The sequence below is a fragment of the Halichoerus grypus genome, chromosome 3 (genome assembly GCF_964656455.1).
Source record: "Halichoerus grypus chromosome 3, mHalGry1.hap1.1, whole genome shotgun sequence".
In the NCBI taxonomy this organism is placed as follows: Eukaryota; Metazoa; Chordata; class Mammalia; order Carnivora; family Phocidae; genus Halichoerus; species Halichoerus grypus.
In genome coordinates this window covers 18,474,802-18,499,461 of record NC_135714.1, presented here as the reverse complement: position 1 = coordinate 18,499,461, position 24,660 = coordinate 18,474,802, and positions in this window count along the sequence as shown.

Here is a 24,660-nt window from a genome sequence, read left to right as displayed (position 1 = left end):
ACATTCTTAATAACCTCAGTTATGTGCACAGGGTTCCTGACTGTTTCATCCTGCAGAGAGGGTCTGACCATCAGTCAACCTCCAGGAGAACCAATGAAGCATTATGAACAAGGACCTTATGAAAGCAAATTCTGTTGAATTGAATTGGCTCCTTCATAGACCTGGAAATCATCTGGTCTGACTTTTAAAAAAATACCAAATATGAATAATTCAGTCAAGCCTGAAATAAGCACCTTGAAAGAGTATGGCTTTTAGTGTTCATTCATTCACTCAATTATTTAGTAATTATTTGTTGTTTATCAGCACCATGGAACCCACTGTACTAAGCACTTGCCTTACCCAATCCTTTAGTCATAAATTATCATTTTCCCTAAATGCTTATCTTAATTTTCCTGTACCTCCTTATAACATATTTACTGTTGGTTTCTGTCACCGCATGTTGTGTATCTGAGTATCTGCAAGTAGACTGTGGCATTCTGAAGGAAGGAATTGTGTTCTCATCCCTATGTTCCATTTAGCCAATTGCACAGATATAATAGGGGTTCTGTAAATGTTTGCTGAATGAATGAATGGATGAAAAAATAGACAGACGGACAGATGGATTGATGAATGGATAGAGACAGACACGAATACAAATTTTTTCCTGTCCTCATGAATCCTCCAGTTTAATGCAGATCAAGTATGCATAGTTAATTAGAAATAGTTTTCAATATTCAAATCATGATCTTTTTTCAATTTATGTTTACTGTTGTAGTGTCACAATCTCACCATGATCCTAAAGATACCATGAAAGAGCTCTATAGGATATTTAGAGTTTAAATGTTTATCTCTTGTATGTTAGCTAAAGTTTGATTTTTAAGTCCCCCAAATACTGATTCCTGAGTTTTCTCTTTAAATTCATCAAAAAAGCAGCCCCAAGTCCCCCACTAAACCATTTTAACATGCTGTTCCTTTCCCACAATTTAGATAGAACTGAAGTAGATAATAACAGAATTGAAATTGTAAATACTGTCTGCAGTCATCATTAATCCAAGAACAAAACAGAAGTATGCCTTTGCCTCTGCACGTAACAGCATCAGCATCATTTACAACTCGCCTATTCTGTGGTCCTATTTGATTATCAGTTCCCCAAAAGTCCTGCCATATTTTCCTCTTTCCTTTCAGCACATTCAGCACATCTTTTTTGACTACTTCATGCCATGTACATTGGTCTTGTTGACCAGGAATACCAGATTCAAAAACTTCAATGGAACTGTCTACATAGACATCTGCTGCTCAGTAATTTATTTGGAGAAAATAAGTAGGATATTTCTTATTTTTGCATGCATTATTGGAGAAGTGCATCTTTATATTTCATTGAGTAAAGTGATTCCATAAAACAAAGAGTGTTTTCCCCTTAAAATCATGGGATGTTAATTATGTAATGTTTTCTAGAAGTTAGGAAATTACATGATGTAAGATGAAGGAGATGACAGAGATGTAAATTATAGTCAGAGAAACTAAATTCTGAATCTCAGATACCCTATTACTTTGTTTGATCTGAGACAAATTCCTTAATCTTAGTGAGTCTTAGATCCCTTTTATGTAAAAAGATAATAACAGTAATAGCTTTCCTATATTGTTACTATGTCATTGTGAGAAGTTTGAAATACAGTGGATATAAAAATACCAGGCATTTTTCTATGTGGTAAACTATCATTCGTGATGATTATTGTATAGAGGTAGTAAACTAAACATTCTACCTGCATTTTCTCATTTAATATTTCTCCAAACTCTATAAGGCAGATTCTGCTTTTATCATTATTTTTAAATGAGGAAACTGATACATAAAGAAGGTAAAATTTGATATAGATCATAGAGCTATGCAGCAGACCCAGATTCAAACCCCAAGGCTAAAAGGAACTGAGTGTGCGATACAAGGGTTGTGTGATTTGATGGCAGAGTAGAGAATATTTTCCTCTGAGGCCAGCCTATTACCAGAAGGAGAATGTATGCTAGCTCAGGCTGAGGGTGGGTCAAAATCCAGGAGGGGAGGAGAGAAATTCAACCAAAGTTTAATTAGCAAGTATTTTGTTTCAATTGATCATTGGGAATAAGCAATTCAACTAATTATCTATGAGGCAAAGAATAAAACTTTCGATTCTGTAAACAGAGGGGTGTTCATGAGTCTTAGGTAAGTCATATTGGAAAGGGTGATTCTTTGCAGTCTGCCATTTTTCAGAACACAAAAGAGTCAGGGGGATTTCTTAACCTTCACTGTGTTCCAAAATCACAGGGCTCCAGTAAAGTTCAACATTGTACTTCCCATCGGTTAGACATGTTGAAGATAAGATCAGTTTTGAAAGCCTATGTTGAAGGTGGCAGGGTCCCCAGATGACCTTGTGATCTCCCTTCCCTGGAGTGTTAATTTAGTTAGTGAGTTTTACAGATTCTTTGTCACAGAAGCTTAGAGAGTAGCCTAAATAGTAAAGTGCTCCCTTTTAAAATCCACACTCGTTGTGATTTCAGTTAAATCACTTGATCTAATGAAACTGTTTCCTTGTCTGCTTAATGATGGAGTCATAATAGACAAATCCTTAAAGAGTCTTCTAGCTTTCACCTTTAAAACTTTGTGAAGACATAAAGATTTGTCCAAGTGCCCTGTGGTTTGATGTGTGGAATTAAAGGCTGAACCACTCCTTACTCTTCCTCCCAATACTCAGACAGCATCAATGTAGGAGCCACTTAGGAATGCTCTGGCTTTGGATGCCATATAGGCTTTTCATTAGCAATTCAGAATAATGCTATCAAGGCTGCTTTTACCTCCATTCTGTCAATCAATCATTTGTTCTTCCTAAATCTGCAGTACCCCTTTTGCATTGCCTTGCATAAATGGGGTGATGCTTGGATTCTTTCTTTTCTAACCCTTCTGATTTTCTCTATTTTCCTTCCACTGTCTCTCTGAAATTTTTTCTGTGTCATGCAAACTCTGTTTTCGATGTTGTTTCAGGCCTTCCCAAAGGCCAGGTTCATTTTCCTACTTAATATTCAAGAAGCATTCTCGAAGCTCATTAAAAAAAAAAAAAAGCCTACAAAACTCACCAGTGCTCAGCTGATGACTTACTTCAGGTTCTGTCATTTCTCTATATTTGGATCTTAGTGTTTCAGCTAGTTGAAGCAGAACTCCGTGGGTCTTGTTTATCACCCAGTACCTTGGACATAGCACTGTAATAGATGCAAAAATTACCCAATTACCAAATCTTAAGGAATATTTAGATTAGAAAAAAAGTATAATGTTATTAATAAGTGGGCTTCGTAGTATAAATATGAGTGACAGTCTAAAGTGAGCTTTCAATGAAATAAAGGTAAGTTATAACTTCAATTAAGCAGAGCACCCAAATTATTATTTTTGTCCAAATTGGAAAGCATTGAGTACAGTCTTGATACAATTTTGGTGGATAGCAGACTTATGAAAAAGAGAGTGGAGGAGGCACAGAAACTATCTTAAAGCATTCAGGTAGAACATAGTGAAAAAGACCTAAATCCAAAGACCTGTAGGTGACATAGTGCCTCGGTAATCTTGAAAAAGTTACTTTACTTCTCTCACCTTAGTTTCCTCTATTAGAAACTCAGGACAACAATTATATTAAAGGATTGCAGAAGGGAATGAAAAAATAATGTATGGTAAATAACTTTAGCTCTGTAGACACCCAGGAATATTGGAGTTGTTGTTAATCTCATATAATTAATTAACATTGACTTACCCAACTGGACATAAAGATTCACTAGTGAGAACTGTTTATAAACCCAGAAAGAAGGGGATGGAATCTTGGAGTTCTGAATGTGGACCACTCTCTCTGCAGATTTATAAGAGAAAAGTTCCCTGTGGAAAGAGAAACATAACAGAAATCTGAAGAGGAATGCCAAAAAACAGCTTTTGTGTTTGGCTGGTTAGAATAGTCTGTCATCTTTTCATCACAGTCAATATCAACCTTTTCTTTCCTTTTCTTTTCTTAGTACCTGTCTTACTCATATCACCAGATTCTTGTCTATTCCTTGCCTTCTATTACCCTTACTACATTCCCTGAAGGCTGTTGCATTTAGGTCATGTTTTCAGATGTCAATTCTCCTCCTTTATCTTGATAGAGCTCTGTGAGGAAACAACTGGACAAATAAACACACGAATATCAAAGTCCAAAAGAGAGGAAAATACATGAAAATATAGAAATACATACAAAAAGAGAGGCCAGAGATAACATTTATGCAGAGAGAGTAGTTTTAATGTGACAAAGAGAAAAGGAGACTGGCTTCTGTTGGCTCATTTGGTCAAAGAAGATAATTTGGATGATTTAGTTGCATGGTTTGGAGTTACACAGAGCACATATTTATTGGATAATTGAAATCTCTCCCACTTACTTTGAGCTAACAGATTTCATCTTTAAAGCTAGTGCTGTCAAATATGGGAGTTATGTAACTAAAAGGAGAAATAATAATCTTAGAAAAAAAAAAAAGTGATTCATTAAACAAAGTAAAAACTTTGTCCTTAGGAAGTTCATAAGTATATCTGGCTGGCCATTGCTATATGGGAAACTTTTGAATGTTGGTGGCAGTAATGGGACAGAAATTATTCAGTTGGGGCTGGTTTTAAGAAATGGCTTCAGCCCCTAAGTGGTTTGCCAAGTTTCTGTTAAACATCTCACATTACTGAGGATACAAGTCAAAATCACTTAACAGCAGTTCTTCTAAATAGCAAGGAACATGTATCAAAGAGACCATGAAGGAATTTCTAATGAGAAAAAATGCTCTTACTTTTTGAGAAATTAACTGCTCCAATAAATTGCAAAGATAAAGTAGGAAAAGTTATCACAATAATGTCTGTTGTAATAAAACTAAACTGTACAGCTGATAACAGTTAAAATGCCAGAAGGTAAGTTAATGAAATACCATTCCCTAAAAGCCCCTTTGGTCCTTACTCTGAAATATAATTCTGACACTCACATATAAAGGATATGGTGGAAACTACATGGAAACACTGTATCTGCCCATGTTCCACAGATTCATTGCCTATGAACTTTTGAATACATATAAAGTTTAAAAAGCTGAGTATATTAAATGAAACTTTCAGGAAGGTGAAATAAAATAATCCAAGGATCTAAAATTGATTCTTAAAGTATAAAAGAGATGAAAGTCTGTGGAGAGACAAATCAGATTGAACTGCTAGCTGGCATTGGAAAGTTTCTATCAAAGATCATGGGAACAGGGCAAAGATGGAGTCACTGAAGTCTCCCTAACACCTTCCATGGATTCATGAAGGTAGGAGAGGCCTAAAACTTCTATTATGATTTTTTGCAAATTCCTAGGCAAGCTGAAGATTTGTAGTAGAGCAGAGGAATTCATAAGGCTAATGAGAGAGCAGAAAAGAAAACCAACAGAAATAGCACACATAGAAATCGGAAAGTAATCTTAAGCAGGAAAGTTTGGGGTAATAGTTTTGCTCTTTATATATTACTGAACTTCTCTTATACATAGTAATGATCAAAATGGCAATGAATGGTGAAAACTCTGTGTGTGTGTGTGTGTGTGTGTGTGTGTGTGTACAGACAGATCAAGAAAGAGAGAGAGAGAGCGTATGTGAGTGAGCAGGGGATGGGGAGAAAGGGAGGGACAAAGGGTGGAAGTGGGAAGGAGGATAAGACAAAGACCAAAGCTGTAAAAGCCTTAAAAGCCAAAGATACTATATGCACAGGCTGAGAATCTCAGAACTCAGGACCAGCTTCTTGCCCCATGGTGAAAGCCAAATGGTTCAGGGCATCTTCCGAACAGTAGAAGGGCAATAAACAGAGCCATCTTCAGTTACCATGAGTTCAATGAGAGCCAGGCAAGGGCCCTATGCACATAACCACATCCTGACTAATTAAGTAAAAACAACAACAAAAACAGTGAAACAATTACATGAGAAATAAAATAAATTGAAATCCACCAAAACTCTACAAGAAAAGGCATGAAGCAATAGTGCAAACCATGACAGAAACAAACCTCTGCCTTGAGCCATCTGTACCACACGTCAGCTGGTAATAATATGACCCCGGGTAGCAATAGAAATAATCAAAAGAAGAGCTTTAAGAAGGCATGGCAATGCTAACAGATTTTTTTCTGGGTTTCTGGTCTTTGTTTATGGATAATTATAATTTGGCAAAGTGTTCAGAGGCCCATCATATTAATGTGTCTCCTGCGTTTTACTTAAGCAACAGCTCACAAAGGGCTTGCTTTGGTTTACCACCATACCAACTAAATGCTCGTAGAAGGAGAAAACCTCCAACTGATGTGTGAATTTTAAATGACAGGTTGATTTAATGTATCACAGAAAATTTTCCAACCAGAATTCTAAATAAGTGAACTTAATATGTTTACCTGTCCTATGAAGGCAATTTTGGTTACCTTAACATATTTGAAATAAATCTTGCCTTCAAGGTATAGCCATTTGATCTTAACTCTATTTTAGGCTTTACTTTCATATATTCCCAAGTACATCCTTATGTATCCTTGTATTTGTTGAAATCATAAAGATATGGAAAGTGAATAATCTTGGCTTTAATGTACATAAGAACAGCCTACTCTGAGAATAAGGAGATATTTTTTTTTAATTTTTTATTGTTATGTTAATTCCCATACATTACATCATTAGTTTTATTTTTTTTTTTTTTTTTTTTAAAGATTTTATTTATTCATTTGAGACACAGAGATACAGAGAGAGAGAGAGCATGAGCGGTGGGAGAGGCAGAGGGAGAGGAAGAAGCAGACTCCCTGCTGAGCCAGGAGCCCGATGTGGGGCTCGATCCCAGGACCCTGGGATCATGACCTGAGCTGAAGGCAGACGCTTAACCATCTGAGCCACCCAGGTGCCCCAACATCATTAGTTTTAGATGTAGTGTTCCATGATTCACTGTTTGTGCATAACACCCAGTGCTCCATGCAGAACGTGCCCTCCTCAATACCCATCACCAGGCTAACCCATCCTCCCACCCCCCTCCCCTCTAGAACCCTCAGTTTGTTTTTCAGAGTCCATCGTCTCTCATGGTTCGTCTACCCCTAATAAGGAGATATTTTATGGAAAGGGCATGGAAAATCATAAGCTGGTTAAACTACCCTCATTTATATCAAGTCAGATCTATTTTCAAATATGGCTTATCTTTTTGTTAGAAATGAATTCTCAGAATATCAATGTACCAATTGATATTCTTTGGGTGCATGCAACAGAAACAAATCCTGATTAATTTGAGCAAAACTGGAAATTTATTAGGAAGAAGATAGAATTGCTCAGTGATTCAAAGGAAGAGTTGAAGAAACATACCACCAAGGGGAGATAAGGCAGTTTCAGGAATCTAAGCAACAAGAATTAGTGGGCAGTTTGTTCAAAGTGCTAGCCTTGGGATGAGTGAAATCTGACCATTTTCAATCCCTGGATTGCTCAGTTTAATATTCAAATTCCTGGAAGGGAACTAAGTTATGGCCTAGTTTAGATTATTTATGTACCTTTTGCCAATGGGAAAGCTGAGCCACATGATTGGTCAGTTTACCAAGACTGTAGCCAATGAAGGAAATTGAGCTTTTGTTACTGGAAGGGAAGGAAATGGATGTTGGGAAGACAAAAAGCAATCCTATGCTTAAATACATTCATGGGGATAGATTCCTATATAAAATATTATGAAAAACCCAACATGATTAATAGTTCAGGGATAATTTGTGCTTTTTAAGATTAAATTTATAACTGCTCCATTAAAAAAATGAAGGAAATTATATTAAGTGCATTCATATTGAGCCAATATTTATTAAAGATATACTATGTATTAGGTACAAGTTTCACATGTATTATCTCATTAAATTATCACCTGAAATTCCTGTTAGAACTAATATTTCTACTTTGTGCTTATGAAAACTGAGGATCAAAAAGTTATGTTGACTTCTTTATTGTCACTCCACAAGTAATTCTGGTCCATTTTTGGTTATATTTCTATTATTTGTGCAGAGTGTCTTCCTTTAACTAATTGTTTCCAAGCACTAACCTTGTAACACTAAAGTAAAGAAGACCTGGATATTAATGAAAAAGCAAACAAGCAAACAAACCAACCAACAAACCAAAACCACACAATACTGTCTTTAGGATTAGTGCTGAAACTACATCTGTAGATTTAGAACCTTATGTACAATATGATGAGTACAGCTATACATAGCAGATTGAACATATTCAACCACTTCTCCTAGTAATCTCACTAAAATGAAAATAAAATAAAGGAAGGGTATAAGATCTCCAGGGGAAGTACCAGTAATCCTGATAGGACAACACATTTTTGGAACACAGAAAGCCAAAGAGGAGTTAACAAGACAGAGAAAGTAGAATACTAATATATTTTCTTAATCGGAGTTGCCATTTATTATAAAATGCACCATTAGTTTGTTTCATTGAGAAAGAAAAATCACTGCCAAATATAATTATAAATTTATGATTATAAATGTCCACTTATCTATTGCTATGTAACAAACCATCCCAAATTCAGTAGCTTAAATCAACAATAATAATTTCATTATTATCTCTCACACTTCTAAGGGTTGACTGGGCCTGGCTGGATCAGGAAATCTCATGCAGTTGTGACCACATGCTTGCTGGGCCTGGCATCCTCTCAAAGTCTTCCTCACTCACGTGGATGACGATTACTGTTAGCCGTCATCTGGGACTTCAGCTGGGCCCATTGGCTGAAACATGTATATTCAGACTATACTGTAGCCTGGGCTTCCTCAGAGCAAAGTAACTGTCTACAAGAGCAAATATCCCAAGAGAGATAGCTGGGCAGAGCCATATTGCTCTTTAGGACTTATCTTCAAATCATGTATCTTCACTTACACTCCAGGGTATTGAACAAGGCAGCCATAAAAGTTCAACCAGGTTCAATGGGAAAAGACATACATTCCTTACTTTGATGGAAGAATGGCAAGGTCACCATGAAAAAAGAGGATGTTGGATGAAGATACTATTACAGTCATCTTTGGAAAAGACAATCTTCCATAATGCGATTGACTGTAATGTGGTTCCCCACATTCAAAGATAATAAAATGAAAAAATATCTTGTCTTAGAGTCAATGAATATGGTAATTATCTACAGTTGAGATACCAAATGAGAGGCAAGCAAATCCATGTTGCAGAACTTTAGAAAGCTCAGGAATTTGAGGCACCAGCTACCTTAAAGGGTTTTATTATGACCTGTAACTGGTTGAAAGTTTGAATAAAGAGCAGTTAGTTCTTGGGACTCTTTCTTCATCCTCTATAGCTGGGTAAACGTCCCTCTCTCTCCTGGCAGGAGAAAACTTGCTATGTGGAGAAATTAAGCGAAGATTCTCAAGATCTAGCAGATAAGAAGCACAGTTTTGAAAACAGAGGTATTTTAAAAAGTCTACATGTAGAGCCTAAGATCCACATCCTTCTCCTTGTTAGTTCTAAGAACTTTGGTGAAGAGGTTAATTGTTCATCTTTCCCCCTCTACCTTTATAGGTGATAGATTGGAAGATCCTTCTCTGGAAATATGAGGATGACTAATAGGCTTAGAGAGTGTACAGAAGGATGTGCAGAAATGGACATCATTTAAGTATGTTGGGACAAAGAATACTACGATCCCAACTCTGTCACTCTGCAGTGAAATCTTGCACACGGAGCTTCCAATCATTTCTTTAGTGCTTTAATTTTAAGTATGAGTCAGTAGTCAAGAATCATCAGACATGTATGGAAAGCCTCAGCATGAAAGGAGATTGAAGCAAATAACAGTCAGAGGGAACTTGCCATAAATAGAGACAAACAGGGATCAGAACAAATCTTAAAACACACAAATTACCTTAAATTTTTAATCTTGGAGATTTTAAAAAGATATTGCATTCCTGAAATGAGAACAGAGTTATAGAAAAAGGGAATTTAAAAGAAAAAGGGAATAGAGAATAATAAATGATTTGAAAAGATAGTTTCAATCAAAAATTCAACAGAAATCTTTTTTATTACTATGATAAGGATACTTAACATAAGATCCTACCATCCTAGTAGAATTTTAGGTATGCAATACAGCATTATTATCTAGAGGCACAATGTTATACATCAGATCTCTAGAACTTATTCATCTTTCATAATTGAAATTTTATACACATTAGTTAGCAACTTCCAATTTCTCTCTCTCCAACATGGCAGACACCATTCTATTTTTTTTTTAATTCTATGAGTTTGACTATTTTAAATACCTCATATAAGTGGAATCATTAAGTATTTATTCTTCTGTGATTGCTTTATTTCACTTAGCATGTCTTCAAAGTCCATCCATGTTGTCATGTATTATAGGATTTCCTTATTTTTTAAGGCAGAATAATTTACCATTATATATATATATCACAAATATATATATTTTTCACATTATCATATATATCATATATATATATCACATTTTCTTTATGCATTCATCCACTAATGGATACTTAGGTTATTTCTACATCCCAGTTATTGTGAATAGTGCTGTAGTGAACATGAGAAGGCTAATATCTCTGAGATCCTGATTTCCATTCTTTTGGAAAAATACCTAGAAATGGTATTTCTGGATCATAGGGCAGTCTACTCTTAGTTTTTTGAGGAGCTTCCATACTGTTTTCCTTAGCAGTAGCACCATTTTGCATTCCCCAAAACAGTGGGCAAGTGTTCCAATTTCACTAATACTTGTTGTCTTTTTTTTTTTTAATAATAACCATACTTAACAGGTGTAAAGTGATATCTCATTGTGGTTTTGATTTGCATTTCCCTGGTGAGCAATGTCATTGAACATTTTTTTGATATACATTTTAGCCTCAACAGAAATCTTAAGGAAAATAGAATCAAAAGGCCAAGATTTTCAAAAAGTAGGTAAGAAAGGGGATTTTTAAATGATAAATGATAAATCAGTAGGTCCATCATCTGACTAATATAAATGTCAGAAAAAAAGAACAGGGAAAAATTGGAAAAAAAAGGAAATCACTAAAGAAATAATGCAAGGAAATTTCTCAGAATTAAAGATGCCCTGGTGTGCAGAATAATGAGGGAGGGAAAAGGAAGGAAAATAAAACACCCATACTAAGGCCTATTACCATAAAATTTCTGAAACTAAAATAAATTAAGATCCAAATACTCCCATGGAGAAAACAAACAGGTCATATCTAAAGGATGGAGAAACACAATGGCAATTGACATTTCAAAACTAGAAACTAAATAACAGTGGAGTAGATTTCAAAATCTCGGAAATAATGTATTTTTCTCTTTCAACAGAGAATTCTATCTCTAGCCAACTATCAGTCAAATTTGGGAGTAGACAACAATTTTCAACAGGTAAGCTTTCAAACTTTATCACCAGTCACCTCCTTTTAGGGCAACTATTCTAGTATCTTAAATTATGTTCCATCAAAACAAGAAGTAACTGAGAAAGAAGAACCTGAATCAAGGAAAGCGTGGATCCACCATGAAGAGGGGAGAAAGGTAGTCCCTGATGAGAGTAGCACAGCAGGTCTAAGATGCAAGTTGAGAAAGGAGTAGGCGAATGGGGCCTTTAGGAATGATGTCTCCAGGGAGAACAGAGAAACAAAGAGATGATGTAATGTTTTTGACCACACAGAAAAGAGAATTTGAAAGTGGTTTGATATTTTTTGAAGAACTAATGAAAAATTAATGATAGGGGCATAGAAAGTCAAGCAAAAATTAATTCAAGAAAATTATTTAAATCTGGAAAAAAACAAAATATTGCACAGGAAAGGTAATTGAAATATAGTGCTTGACTTGGCTCAGGAGTGAAAAATAATTACTTAGCAACTATAAGGTAAACACTGAAAATTGCTTTATCTGAACAATTTTGATAAAGCTGTATTGGAAGAAGGAAAGAATGCAAAGTAGATGGTGGGGACATTTGGGTGTTGTCTTCCTATTTCATAATAGGAAGACAATAAATAATGTCTGAAGTTAATAAATCAAGAAAGATGAATGTTAGCATGTTATTGGAATTATGAGTGAAGAGGAAAAGGAAAAATGTTGCTGTCTGTCACATTCATTTTAAGTCTTATACTACTTAACTTTTAAAAACAATGCAGAGGTGTTATGTTGATAAAAATAACTTTTAAAAAGAGTAGAGACTTTCAACTTAGAGAAATAGAGTCTGTATCTCCACTCCTCTACTTATTACCTATTTTCCCATAAGTGTTTTTCTTTCATAGCCTCAGTTTTGTGTATATACAATGAAGAAAAAATAACAGCAGTTATTGCGCATAACACTTTGCCATGAAAAACACTTGAATGCATTATCACAGAGTTCCCATGACTTTCCACACTCTTATTATCCCATTTTATATATGGGTAAAGAGGAACACCGAAAGGTTAAGTAAGTTGTCCAAGTTAATATTATAAATCATTGATGAGAGTGGAATTTGAACTTAAGGAGCAAAATGCTTGAAATATCCCCAACTTTCGCCATTGTAAAGAATATAAATGATAGCACCTAGCATTGAGCTTGCAGGAGTAAGTGCAATAAATATTTGTAAATGAATGAGTAAATGTTCACTTAACAATTTCATTAAATTCCTAAAACACATATGATCCATTTTATGCTGATGTATTGAACTCACACAGTAGTTATCCAGGCATTAACAGTTTTGGTGTATGATTGGGCCACTTGAATTGAAATATATAGCCATAGAGCCACCAAAGTATCTATAAGTAAATAAATTATGCTATAATGGTGATTCACAATTAATTTATATAGCTACCCTAGTTAAAAAATATTTGCAGATCATGAAGGACATTTTTCATTATGCTGCCTGGGCAGGTAAAGAAATTTCTACGTTAAATACTAGCCAGGAATTATATTTTTCAAATCATGTTTCCAGAAGGAAATCTTCTTCTGTCAGTTCTTCCTTCTCATCTTTGTACTGGATCAATTTTCCTATCAATTATGCTAATATGCATTACATCACACTTGCCACCTAAAAGTGGGAATGTCTAGAACTGAAAGTCTGTTAAGGAGTATGAATGGATTTCTTAACACCCTTTACAACATTTTCATCTTCCTTAGAAGGAGAATGTTACCAAATTCAGTCCAGACTTTATTCAGTCTATAATTAATTATTATACATGTAAAAAGTTCTGCCATCACGTATTTAAAATCCTAAATGCCTCAAAGAGCTTTCAAAGAATGGCAAAAAAAAAAATTAAATCAAAGGTTTTTAAAGAAATAAAGACATATAAGGAATATTTTGTTAACAACATATAAAATTAAAGCTCAAGAAATTTGTGGGGATTTTTTTTAAGATTTAAAAAGAGGCACTGAAAAGGGTTTGTGTACTGGTAAGAGTTGTTTGATGTACCAGATTTAGAAAGTGTTAAGTTGAAACACAAAACTCTCAATTCTAAGTGCCATGTTTCTTTTATAATGCCATATTGCCTGCTGCTTAAAAAAAAAAAAAAAGTCTTTCTAAATATTATTAATTGTACAAATGATTAAAGATTAATAAATTTAAATATTAAATAAATAACACTATCACTGGCTACTCATATATGTCCCCATGATACCTTGTTCAAAAATCCCAGGAGTTTAAAACAACAATTTGGCGTTTAAAAAAGTTTCCATTGGGGCTCCTGGGTGACTCAGTTGGTTAAGCCTCTGATTCTTGGTTTCAGCTCAGGTCATGATCTCATGGGTCATGGGAACAAGCCCCACACTGGGCTCCCTGCTCAGCGGGGAGTCTGCTGGAGATTCTCTCTCTCTCTCTCTCTCTCTCTATCCTTCTCCCTCTGCCCCTCCCCCCTCTCTAAAATAAATAAATAAAATCTTAAAAAAATAAAATAAAATAAAAAGGTTTCCATTACCAGACATGCAAACTAATTTCTCATTACTGTTCATGACTACCAAACTCTAAGAATTGATTTTATTTTCATACAAGCCTCAAAAGAATTAGTTTTAAATGAAGAAAATAGAACTAAGAAATAAACCATGATTTTAAAAGGATAAAAATTTAGAAAAACTTTTTTTAATTAAATTAAATTTTATTTTATTTTATCTTTTGTTTGTTTTGTTTTTATGACACTATCCATACTGCCTGAAGTTTCTTTGGAACACATCTTGGCATTTTTTATAAGATGCACAATTTAGTGTATACTCATTCTTACCTCTTTTAGGCAAAAGAAATAAAAACCTGGAATTTCAGCATAATACATTAGAGATACTAAACTTGAAGCAGTTTTCGGTTTAATTCTTACTGGTTATAAATGGCTGCTGGATGCTAATAAAAGATTTGGTTGATTGGTCAGCAACTCTCAGCAACATATCATGAGTCATTTTTTTAACATATTGAATCTCTTTTCCATCCTTAGTAATGCAAACATTACCAAATATTATAAACCATCTTTTAGCAATTATTTTGGCACTCAAAATTTAGTAGAGGACCATTATACTTAAAAGAAGATAGACTGTTAACCTGGATCATTCAGATTAAAATTCACTCCCAACATCATCATACAGCTGTGACTATACCTACCAAGATAGTAAAAAGGGAAATTTTCTAGTTGTTTTCAAGATATACTTACTTTGAGAGAACATGATATAAAAAGTATATGTAGAATGACCACCTCAGTGGGATCTTATCATTTGAACATTGTTGATCACCTTAAATGGCTTCAGAGAACTGAACACTAATAAAATTCTAAATATGTGATTCCTTGGGCCAAATGATTATAGAAAAGAAAAATTAGAAAAAAGGAAAAAGTCCCAAAAGATGGTATTTGAATTTGGTTCTTAGCCCTCCCCCTTGCCTCCCCACCCCCAAATGTCACCATTGCTACTGTTTGGGAATATCTAGTAATATAATTAATTGATCTAAGAAGGATAGGTTTAAGGTACTATCCTAACATTGAGCAGGTTGCTTGGGGACTCAGACTGTAGATGGGCTGTAATTTGATAAATTGGTGAGATTATTCATTTGAGATATATGCAGAAGCAGACCAGGGAAGCAGGAAGGTTGCATCATGGTGCTCCACAACATGCCTTTATAATTTGTATACAAGCTGGTGCAAGAGCACTGACTCAAGAAAACTTAATTTTGACAGGTCTGATATATAGTCTATTTTGGTTAACCAAAAGGAACACATACATTTACTACATTAGAGAAATTTCCATTATTTTTCTCTCAGCCATGAAAATCGATTTTGATGTGATTACACTCAGAGGCTGCTTGATGTACCTCTGACAGCACAAAATGGATAGAGACAGTGGGTGGTATAGAATGTGGGAAACTGTGGCTAAGCCGGACTCTGGCTAAGTGAAAATTGTAGGATTCAAATAACAATTAGGATAATTTGTGTGAAAACAGACCTAAGATAAAATAATGATGATTATCCTATATTTAAAAGGTAAGGAGAAAATATTTCAATAGATCAAATAACTAAGGATTTTCATCATTTCATTTTTACTGTAAGCTTTATTTAGAGAAATGCAAGGATATCACTAATTGTAACCAGTGAATATTTTATTTCTTGAATAAAATATTGAGCCCTTATTATATACAAAGCATTTATTTAAGAAATTTTTATTGAAGTTTATATTTGGTAAAGAAAAAAGTAAGAATTAGAGACTGTGTGGTTGTAACTGGAAATTTCATTTCTGTTCCTTTTCAGAGCTCCTCTCTTACTATTTGTAAAACTATCCTTACTTTCTTTCATTCATTGAGTAATATTTATCAAGCATCCAAAGGCAAGGCACTTGACTAAGTATCTGGTACACACAAATAAACAAAGTAGACAGTACTTGTTTTCATGGGATGTATAGTCTAGTTGGGAATGCAAGCAAGTAAAGAGAAATTACCATAAAGTGTGGTAAATGCTATAATAAAAGACTAAGTTCAGCCATGGATGATGAGTAGAGTCTATTCAAGAGTGGTTCGTCATCAATCGGAAACTGAGATGGGGGTAAGGGTCTGGAAGGAGGGAGGGTATCAGGAAGAGGAAATAGCTTACTCAGAAGTCAAAAGGCTAGAGAGGGCATAATACAAGAAAACAAGATGAAGTGTTTATATTGACTGTAGTGTAGAATGTGAGAGTTGGGGTGGGATGCTAATGAGAGATAGGATCAGAGTGTAAGCAATAGTGATTTAATCAGGGACCACAGGAGAAAACCATGAAACACTGTCTGAAGGAAAGAGAGGGTGATGGATGGTTTTAAGTAGCAAATATATATGTTTAGTCTTGCACTTTAGTAAGATAACTCTAATTGCATAGAAGATAATGGATTGGATGTAAACCAGACTGGGAACAGGAAGAAAGCTAGGGGACTGTTAAAGCACTCCAGGCAGGAGAGGGTGGTAATCTTAAGAATATGGGCAGTAGGTATGGGAAGAAATAGATTTTAGAAGTTTGTGGCTTTTGACTTTTTGTTTGTTCATTTGTTTGGAAGATGAATTGATATAAACATGTAGTTGATTGGATCTGGGGATTAAGGAAGAAAGAGTCAAAATGACTGCAGCAAAATACTAAAGCCTGCAAAGAATATATTTGAGGCATCTCCAGTTTTTCAGGAGGTAGAGACAGCTCCTAAGTTCTCCATTTCTTCTTTCTTTAATAAAAAGAAAGACAGAAACACAGGAATCAAGGAAGAAAGGAATATACAAGAAACAAAGAGCATATATAAACTGTGACTGAAGACAGAGCTAAGGCTAAAAAGCCAGAGGGAGACCAGATCTGCTGGAAGATCAATAATTTTGGTCCCCTGAGAAATCAGCAATAGCAGCAAGGTCATCAGGAAATTTTAAGAGGTTAGGAAGGGGGACTTGAGTCTCTAGTGCTGAGCCTAGATCCTCAGAAACGGCTCTAATGCTCCCCATGTCTGAGCATCAGCAGAAGGACAAAAACAAGAAATTAAACCAAAGATCCCTGCAGTTGATGGAAGTTTCAGACACTGAATATAGAAGTTCATGTACTTGGAAGATAATAAGATAAAGACTTCAGACTTAAATATTCTCAATTAAAACTTTATTAGAAATGGACAGATACATTTTTAACTCTATAACTTCTAAAACTAAATATAAAGTGCTTGAAATAAAAACTTCAATTGACTAAATTAAACAGAATGATTACAGCTGAACAGAGAATTAGTGAACTAGAATATATGTCCCAAAATAGTCAATAAGAACCAGAGAGACCAAAAAAAAAGAAAAAAAAACTAAAGTATGAATGATATAAAGGATAATGTAAATAGTTTTAGCATGCATGTAAATCAGTCCCAGATGGGGAGAATAGAAGAGTGGCAATATTTAGAGAGATTATAGATTTTTCAGGATCGATGAAAATATAGATCCACAAATTCAGGAAACATCCTGATCCTCAAACAGGATAAAAATAAAGAAATTAAAACTGAAACTAATTGCAGTAAAATTGCAGAAGAATAGGGACAAAGAAAAACCTTTAAAACAGTTTAAGAGACATGGTAAGTGTCCATCAATGTTAGCTATTTTGGTGATTAATTTATATAACTTTATCAGACTGCTTCCCTGGACTTTGACAACTCTAGCAGTTCACAGACAGTGCACAACTGACAATCTAAATTAGATGTTAAATAAGTGTACTTTTCTTGACTTAGCATAATCTCTTGGGTACTTCTCTGAACTAGGCACTGAGCTCATTGTTTCTACATGCTGTTTCATTTGGTCCTCTTGACAACCCTCTGAGGTTGATATTGTTATCCTTACCTGAATGAGGGGGATTCTGGGACTTAAGGAGGTTGTGACTTGTCCAACATCACATAGCTAAGAAGTGACATAGCAGGGACACAAATCCTGGACTCCTGATTCCAGATCCATTTTCCTCTGAACACAGTCCATTGTGGTGACTCATCTTTTATTCCTTATTCTAGTGAGTCTTACATTAGAATATCTTCAACTTAGAAGGTAGAATATAATTCTTGTATAACTGTGAGATAAAAATAATTTAAATAACTAAAAAGCAGTCAAAGAGAAAGAACAGATGACCAACAAATGAATAATTACAACATCGTTGGAAGTCAGAAGGTAGTCAGAAGTTATCTTCCAAGTGCCAAGAGAAATAACTGCTAACTTAGAATGGTATTACCAGCAAAGCTACCTTTGGAGAAGACTATAAAAAAGCCACATGAAGATGAATAAAACTGAGAAGTCAACACAAAAAAAATAAAGAAAATTCTAAAAAATGTATTGAAGGACGATGGAAAGTCAAACTAAAACACAACATGCACATATTATGCAAGTCAGGAGAATGATCAATTTAATAGGTCCCATGGTTGTTAAATTGTTATAAAAGAAGATTAATGTATTATTTAATTTTGAACTTTCTAAAACTAAATTTGCATGATAAAATTCCAAGAGTTTATAAAAAAATATGGAATGAGGGAAAAGTATGAACTCAGATTTTAAAATGGTAAGAAGGATGGTAAAAGAAAAACAAATAAAAATTAAAAAGTAAGATAGTAGAAACAGGTATAATATATCATAATCACAGAAATAAATATATGTATTATACTTATCAAGAAACAATTTATCACATTGGATTTTATTTTATTTATTTTTTTAAAGATTTTTTAAATTTATTTTTTGACAGAGAGAGACAACGAGAGAGGGAACACAAGCAAGGGGAGTGGGAGAGGGAGAAGCAGGCTTTCCGCTGAGCAGGGAGCCTGATGCGGGGCTCGATCCCAGGACCCTGGGATCATGACCTGAGCCGAAGGCAGATGCTTAATGCCTGAGTCACCCAGGCACCCCTCAAATTGGATTTTAAAGTGAAGCTATATGCTGTTTATAGAGAAATGGCTAAAAATTAAAGACACGGAAAGGCTTAAAGTAAAATGATGAAAAAGATATACAAAACAAATACCAAAAGAAAGCTGACATAACTATCTAAATAGGGGAAAAATATATCTTAAGATCAAAAATATTTTTAGGGATGTAAATTATTATCACATAATGATAAGAGACTAAATATATCAGGATTCTCTAATAATTATATATTTGTATACTCCAAAAAAAACTGTTTCAGAATAAATATGTTGATAAATCTACTGAGAAAAATTAAGAAATCTTTCATCCTTGTGACAAATTTAACATACTTTCCTCAATTCTTGACAGATTAATTTAGAAAAGGTAGTAAACAAAAATGTAAAAAACTTCAACAAAATTATCAATCTAGAGATAATAGATTTCTATGGAGTCCTACACCTGAGAATAAGGGAATATGAACTCTTTTTAAACATCTAAAAGATTTATAAAGATTATATACTGGAACATAAGGTAGATTTTAACAAATTCCAAACTATGGTCAACATAAGGCCATTAACTGAAAAAAGACATTAGATGCACACACACACACACACACACCCATAAATAACTCATGTATTATTCTAAAATTTTTATAACTTAATGATAACAAAAATATGGCATATTAAAACATTTATTTAGAAGGAAATTTACTAAGTTCTTATATTAAAAAAATAAAAGCTGAATATTAATGAGCTAAGTGTGCAACTAAAGAAGATAGGACAGAAACCCTGACATAAAAAAAGAAAGGACATAATAAACTTAAGAGGAGAATCAATAAATGCAAAACAATTATAAAATTATTTTTTAAAACACATAAAAGTTGGTTCTTTGAAGACACTAATAAATAGACAAATGTCTATGAGGATTGATAAAGAAAAAAAGAGGAGAAAAAATAAACAGTATTAGAAATGGAAAGGGTGACATAACTACAAATGCACAGATGTTAAAACAATACAAATAAGAGGATAATGTTGGGAATGAAGTTCTTATTGGGCACTATGCCACCCAATGAGTTAGGAAATGCACAAAGAAAAGGGGGCTTGAGAAAGTATATTCAGACTTGGCATTTGAGGACTTCATGGACAATCAAATGGTTATGTCAAATAGCCAGTTGTCATACAGGCTAATAGATCTAAAGGTACAAAAAAAAAAAAAAATCTAAAGGTAGAGGTAATCAGCAATAGAATACATTAAATATTTTTTAGATATCACTAATTCTCTTAAGCAATGTATACATGTTTTCTTATATAGTGTATAAAGCAAATTATTCTTAACATTATTTTACAAAGAACTGATCTGAAGCTTAGACAAGTTAAATGATTTCTCCATCGCATATGTAGTAACTGGCAAAGTAAGAATATAAACCTTGAACATACATCTACTCTCTCCAGAATTCATGTTCTTAAACACTGTCCTACACTCCCTCAACTGAGCTGGAGACTGAAAGACTGGGATCCATCATGTTATATACGGAAATTGATGCCCTGGAAGTAGAAAATATTAGCCAGGGGGATTTTTTTTTAAATAGGAAGGTAAAAGGACTTAGGGCAGAATTCTGAAGATTGCCAGTAATTAAAGGGTAGACCAAGGAGAAAGAGAAGCTCACAAAAGAGATGAAAATGAAACGATCAGAGAAGTATAAGGCAAACAAGGAGAGTGCAATAAGAGATAAGTCATAAGAAGAGGGCATTTCAAGAAAGAAGGAGAAGTCAATAGTGTCAAACTCTGCCAAGTGTTCAGGTAGATAAGGCCTGGAAATTATATATTGGATTTAACTACAAGGCCATCATTGCTGACATTGACAAGAGCAGGTTCAGCAGAGTGGGGGAAGTCGAATCCAGATTTCAGAAGGTTGTGGAGTGAAAAGGAGAAACAGATGTGGAGACAGAATTCAGACTTTTCTGATATGTTTGGCTGTGAATGGGAAGAAAAAAATACACTGGTTAGTGAAGGAGAGCATGGAGATGATATCTTTTTCTAAAGAATGTGTGTAGATGCTGAATAGAAGTGAATATAATCATAGAAATTAAGTATATAGGAATGAAGGGATAGTTTATTTCTCAACCGTGGTTATTGTGCTTACTAAAGTCTTTATAAAGATTAACTTTTTCAATTCTAACCATCACTCTATGCAATAGGAATATTTCTATTCCCCCCATTTTACAGTTAAAAATGAATATGAAGAGGTTAGGTCAAATGCTCATGGTCACTTAGGCAATTAGTGAGGAGTCATAGTCAAATCCAAGCTGCAACTGCTTCATTAGACTAATCATCTAAGGATAAGTAACAAAGAAAAGCCTTTGAGAAGGAGCCAGAGGGATTCAGCGAAGAAGTTGAGAGGTGAGCCCTGGATAGGAGGAAGGACACGCCTTAATTGCAATAGGAGGGAAGAGGCAATCTTGTGCAGAAGCATATTATTGAGGTTGTGGTAGTTCAGGGAGTTTCTATGGAAAGGATTCTGTTCTTACTGTCAAGTTGTCATTTAAGGATATCTATGAAAGATGGGTGAGGCGATGGGGTTAGAGATTTGGAAAAAAAAATGGAGATGGTTTGACATAGTATCACAGAGAAAAGGAAAAAAAAAATGAGCTTATTTTAGACACAGTAAGACTGCAGAGCAGCTCTGTATATTGGTGACTACAAATTAGTGACAATACCAATGTGCAAGATTGTGCGTTTTCCCTCTAGCAGTGTTTAGGAGTTCAGGGCATTAGTTTTCAATGAGGGTTAAACTTTGCCAGGTAGAAACAATAAAAGGGATCCAGAAGAAAGGAGTTGAAGCTATTGACAAAAGAGCAATTTCAAGTGATGACACTGGGAATCCAAGCTGGATAGGAAAGGCAGTGAAGAGAGAAATGGAAGTAGACACATACATACCCCAGGGCAGTGGTTCTTAACCTGCTTGCACAGTACTTAGGCTGCTTTGGTAATACCAAAGCCCAGAGATTCTGAAACAGTGGCATCCATACCTTCTTAAAGCTCCCAGGATGATTTGAATATGCAGCCAGTCACAGTCACAGCCTTGGGTATTCCAATTAGGTGGAAGAAAAGATCTAAAAAGAGTTGAGAAGAATGGGAGGGGTCAGGGAGAGAGAGTGAAGGCACTAAGTTAATTATTTCAGAGATAAGGCTTTCCCTGATGAGGACAAAGTCCAGGTAGCAGGCCTGTTGTGGTTTTTGGCCAGTACTGGATGTATTCTCTATATGGCCTAGAAGTCACCCTGGATCATGGTAGGATTTCAGATGGAAAGGCAGTGTGAACAAGGGCCAAAGTCTGTAGTTGAATAAGAGGATTAACCCAGATGTTTGTGGATGATAACAAGGAAGAGGTGTATAGAATAATTTAGCCAGATGGCACTCGCTTTGAAGTAGGAGGTTTTGGTTTTGTTCTGTTTTTTTTTTTATTGTTGTTTTTTGTTTGTTTGTTTTGGTTTTCTCTATGGAGATGAATGCATAGGGGGCAGAAGAACCATATTGGAGGTATCTGGACTCTGAATCCATAGCTTGGGATGTTTTGTGGGGGTGTTTTGTAGCACCTGCCACTTAAGAAAGGGAAACCCTTTAGGAAGGGCCACGTTGTAATTAAGATCAGGTGCAAAGAATAAAAGATCGGGTAAAAAGGTTGAGGTTATAATACAGCTTTCTAATAAAGATGGAGAATTAATAGGAAAAGAAAGTAAATGAAGTAGAATCAACTAGAATTAAATAGAATCTAAGAAATTAAAGGGATGAGATTATTTTAGAAAGGTAGATAATTAAACAAGCTTAAATATTGAATGTGGAGCTTTCACACTGAAATCACAAATAAAACAGGAATGCACCTTACCACTAAATTATTCTAACAATTCTAAAAACATTCCAATCTGTTGGTAACTGTTTTTCTCTCGATTCTATTCCATTGTCTAGGAAAATAATCATATCATCAATACATAATAATTATTTTGTTTCTTCTTTGCCAATATTTGTGTATCCATTTCTCTTCATGTTGTTTCACTATTAAAATATTTTTGATATAGATTTTCTTTAATGTATAAAAAAAGTAGTCTCTATTCAAAATGTTTATGAGAAGTGCACACTTCACTTTATCAAATGTGTTTTGGGCAAATTTCAAAGCATTTTTTTAATGACTGATTATATATGCATATGATATATTAATATAAGCAATATAATATTATATAAACAATATAATATAAGCAATACAATGTAAATAATGCAATGTAAGCCCTTGAATTTTTTGGACCCAGTCCATTTGTCGTCTTATATTGCATCTTTAACGTAATGCTAGGCCCAAATTGGTAGTGTTCCCTTGAGGATCTTCAAATCTGACGAGATCAGGTGCGTTCAGGGTGGTATGGCCTTAGATGAGGACCTTCAAATCTATAATCCTAACCACAGTTGCAACATGGTATTTTGAAGGTTTGGGGGTCAATTTTTTGTCCACTTCATAAACTATTTTCTGTGTTCTGAAACAGTCTAAATAGCATAAGAATGATCCTGACATACCCTTCCCATAAATTCATCTGAATCATATTTCACTGGCACCATTTTTTGGAGATAGGTTTGTTTCTCGTTTTTAAATTTTATAGCTGTTATTTGTCTTCATGTGATTTTCATATCTTAAGTTAATTTTGATAATTAATGTATTTTCATATTCTGTGACATTTAATGTTTCCAATTTTTTTTTTTTTCTTTAAGATTTTATTTGTTTATTTGACAGAGAGATAGAGAACACAAGTAGGCAGAGAGGCAGGCAGAGGGAGAGGGAGAAGCAGGCTTCCCGCCGAGCAGGGAGCCCAATGCGGGGCTCGATCCCAGGACCCCGGGATCATGACCTGAGCCGAAGGCAGCCGCTTAACCAACTGAGCCACCCAGGCGCCCCTAATGTTTCCAATTTTTGGTTCATAGTGATTTTACAGTAAAAATAATACTGTCTAGGGCGCCTGGGTGGCTCAGTTGGTTAAGCGACTGCCTTCGGCTCAGGTCATGATCCTGGAGTCCTGGGATCGAGTCCCGCATCGGGCTCCCTGCTCAGCGGGGAGCCTGCTTCTCCCTCTGACCCTCCCCCCTCTTGTGCTTTCTCTCTCTCATTCTCTCTCTCAAATAAATAAATAAAATCTTTAAAAAAAAAAAAATACTGTCTAGGGGCGCCTGGGTGTGTCAGGATGGTGAGACTGCCTTAGGCTCAGGTCATGATCTCAGGGTTCTGGGATCTAACCCCTCATCAGGCTCCCTGCTTATCAGGAAGTCTGCTTCTCCTTCTCCCTCTGCTCCTCCCCTCTGCTCATTCTCTCTCTCTCTCTCTCTCTCTCTCTCTCTCTCTCGTAAATAAATAAATAAATAATAAATCTTAAAAAAATACTGTCTATAATTTTAATCTAATCCTTTTTTATTCCTAATGTTTCGTAGATGTGATTTCTTCCACGTTCATTCCCTCTCTTTCAACTGACATTGCCAGGTTTGACTATTTTATTTTTTTAATCATCTTATATTTGTTTCCATTTTGCTACCTTTCGGCTTTCTAACTCATTCCTTTCTGTTTGTATTTCTTATTTATTAATTCCTTTATCCTGCTTTACTCCTTAATGTTTGTTTACTTTGTTGTGAATACTTGAGCTGCATGCTGAGTTCTTTCACACCTAGTGTTTCTTGCATAAAATATATGCATTTAGATTTATAAATTCACATCTAGGTGGAGATCTGGCTGCATTCCATTAATATAATATGTGATACTCTCACTTACATTGTATTCTATATAGGTGTTACGACAAATTTAATTTGTGCTTTGACCTCCAAGTTATTTATGATATT